This window comes from Scomber scombrus, chromosome 4, assembly GCF_963691925.1.
Source record: "Scomber scombrus chromosome 4, fScoSco1.1, whole genome shotgun sequence".
NCBI lineage: Eukaryota > Metazoa > Chordata > Actinopteri > Scombriformes > Scombridae > Scomber > Scomber scombrus.
Genome location: NC_084973.1, coordinates 3,468,377 through 3,471,863, shown reverse-complemented (window position 1 = coordinate 3,471,863; position 3,487 = coordinate 3,468,377). Strand labels below are relative to the sequence as shown.

The following is a 3,487-nucleotide window of genomic DNA, read 5'->3' as shown; positions in this document are numbered from 1 at the left end:
TTAAGTCTTTGAGGTTTCTGAATAAACATTTCAAATCACTGTGTGCTGCTGTGAGAAGCTCTGTCACTCAACTGTAGTAGTAATTATGAGAAGAACAAATCAAAGCATTATATATTGTCATTATGTCTGGAAATGTCAAATACTGCAGGTTTTATGGGTTCATTGATGTTTGTGTTGCTTCATTAAAACTTTGCTGTAAACAGTTAAATATTGTAGCACTGATCGGGGGATATAAGCTGTTATATTTCCCTCAGTAGCTCACTATATAAACACTGTGTTCAGTTATAATCCTCAGAGGCCTCTGCAGTTATTTCCTGCACCAGGATTTAGACACATAAGCTGTGATAACACATAAGCTTGTAGTTTTACCTCTTCTTTTATTTTTCTATTTGTGTCCTTGTCGTTCTATTTATACATTTGTTTTCCGTGTCTGACACTTGAAGCTAAAGCTGCCTTATAAATAATACATGTGAATGTGACTACCTGCACGTCAGCGCAGCCCAGAGCTTCTCTCAGAGCCTCCATATCCTCCACCGCTCTCGTGTCAGACTCAGAGGCGCCGCAGATGTCGTAACACTGGTGAGCTGCTGAGAAACACGCAACACGAATCCACAGTTTAACTTCACTGATTGCTTTATTTATTTATGCTTGTAGTATTATCTTAGTGGGAAGTGCATTCATAATATATTTTTAATGGAGAAAACTGTGTCTCAGTGATGGGGCTTACAGAAGACTTTTTAAAATGATTATTCTCGCTACAGTACCTGAGAACAAAATTATGTTTTTATGAGCGTGAAAGTTAATGTCCTTAAACTTGTTTTGCAAAAAACTGAGATTTGACAACTGAGCCATCTCCATGACAACGGCATCCGCTGATAAAGACCATGAGATGGGATTAAAAGCTTTGGAAAAAGCTAGTAATTGAGAATACTTTGTACATCAATTCAAAATTGCAAAGAAACTGGAAAATAACTACAATAGTTTAAAGATATACATTTAAATACTTTTAAATCACCAAAATAAGAGCATGTATTTATCAAACTTCTGAGAAACACTTAAGAAGATAACCTAGGAATAAAAACGTGAAGAATAAGACATTTATCAGTCAACTTACTCCTATTTATTTACAGTGATGTGTAGGATGATGCTCGAAGGAGAGATAGCCAATCAGAGACAAGAGCCTCTTTAATATCTTAAGTAGCAATTAATATATGTTTAATATGTTTAAAATATATAATTATAAACATAGGCATGACGTAATAGAAAATATGAAAGAAATAGAGATGCTGCTGGTAATAATAAAAATCATGATGAGGAAAATGAAGTGCAGATTATAAAGATGCAAAGTAAGTCAGGTTTAATTCTGTGTTTTGAACCCTGATAAATGCAAAAACACGTGTAACATCCTATCAAATTTTCTAATTAAAATCAAAGATTGGTGTTATTCTGAATTACATGTATTTCTCCATGTACAGTATGAACATACTATACATCATGTCCAATGATATTCTGTAGTCTCTACAAAACATGGCTGAGAGGGTCAGTGTGTTCTACCTCTGCTTCATCCAGGGTCAGCTCTTAACTTCAATATTTTATAAGAGGCAAGATAAATTTAGGAGTTTATTATTCATTTAAAGGGAGTAAAGGGTTGTCTTTCACTTCGGTCCAATTTTTTTTTGCTTTTAGCTGTTAGCCAGTAAATATAGGCTCAAAGTTAAAAGGTGCTTCACAGATGTACATAAAACATCACAATGGGTCTCACGCAAGAACAAGAAAACACTTGTTTGACTTAGAATTATAATGTCTTAATCGGAGTGAAACTGAAGTTCAAATATGATGCTGAAATCAACTAAAATACAAAAAGCTCATGCAAATATTATCATATTCTGTTCATCATACTGTCATCATCATGGCTGCCAGTTCATAGAGAGTTTTTTTTAGGTTTAATGATTTTTATTGGCATATTTTCAGCTGCCTCTGTGTTTCTGCAGCTCTCTGTCCAGCATCATGTTGTTTTGCAGCTGTTTTTTTAGCATCTAACTTCATGTCAAAGAATTCCTTCTTTATTACTGTCACACTACAGCACTGCTTTATGTCACTGTGGTCATATTTTATATTTGTATCAAGTCCTCCACTACTGACACTGACACTCCTAAACGTATCATGTTTTCGTCTGCTGTTTTCTGAAAGCAGGACTTGGATATCTGCGGTTTGAATTCTTACTCTTTGGTAACATTTCTGGGAGTAGCAGTCGACCACAGAGTGACCACGTCAACTTATGTGAACATTTTGGGGTGTTGATGATGCTTCTCATGAACAGGTGAGACTCATCATCTGAATAGATGAAGGCTGTGTCTGAAATCACTCCCTACTTACTATATAGTACACTACATTTACCCTCTTCAGCTGATGGTGAACTATTTAGTGTTCATTATATATTGTGAATGACTGAGCAAGGGAGTCATTTCAAACACAGCCAGGTTCATTGTTGGTGTACCTGTGACAGGACTGGAGCGCTCTACTTCTTCTTTTTCTTCTTCTTCAGTTTCCTGCATGTGAAAAAAGACACTTATTTATATATTGATTTATCTTATTCATCTTCATCACAATCTCAGATGAGTTCTTCTTCCGTTCTCACCCGCTCTTTCAGTCTGCTCTGTGATGTTGGGCTGAGAGGACGCCCGAATGTTTCTATCTGCTTCTTCAGCTCCTTCTCCACTGTGCCCAGTTTAAACAGCTCTTTATCCAACTGTCTTTTCTTTTCCATCGTCTCATACTCCATCTGAAACATCTGGCCCTGGTAGAGGTTAAAAAGAGAAAAGAATGCTGGCAGTCACGCTTTTAATCTGAAAAATGGTGACAGCTTTGAGAATCATAAATTCAAGGGTCAAACGCTGTTTTAAGGTCATATAGGACCATGAAATTATGTATTTTACACAAGCACTGGTGATCCACAAGGCTCCCACTATACATCAATGGAGACAGAGCTTCCCATTCCTGGGCAACCATATCACCCAACAGAAGTGGCTCTACTTCCTCAGAACATTGATAAAGCCCAACCTGTCCAAACAGCTTCAGGTATCTTTCTATAGCTGCTCCTACTGCATGTCGGTGTGGTATGCCAGCTGTTCTCTCTCTAAATCATCAACATACACCTTCTAAGACTGGAGGACACACACATTTAAGTTTGATTGCTTTTTCTGTGTGCCATTAGTTTTATGTGCAATACTGATCATCCAATAACTGTGAGTGTCTGTACATTTAACATAATCGTTTTATTTCTTATTCTTTTTTTTTTTTTTATACATGATATGTATGTGTGTAACTACTGGGAAGTTAGTATACTGTATTTATTTTTAAATAATAATAATTTATAAATATGTGCATGAAGAGGAAGCTTGAAAAAAATGGATTATGAATGTTTAATGTGTATCTGAGGTATATATCAATAGTTAGTATTTACAGTTTATTCTGATCTGATATAACA

At 35.8% G+C, this 3,487-nt stretch overlaps 1 long non-coding RNA gene across 1 annotated transcript; it reads right to left on the bottom strand.

Annotated features, from left to right (window-relative positions):
* Positions 1-558: 558 nt before the first annotated feature.
* LOC133978664 (uncharacterized) lies at positions 559-2,660 on the bottom strand. Its single transcript, XR_009925035.1, has 3 exons — positions 2,639-2,660; positions 2,498-2,549; positions 559-584 (listed from the first exon to the last, which is right to left on the bottom strand). It is a non-coding gene; the product is annotated as an uncharacterized LOC133978664 (long non-coding RNA).
* Between the last annotated feature and the right edge of the window lie 827 nt (positions 2,661-3,487).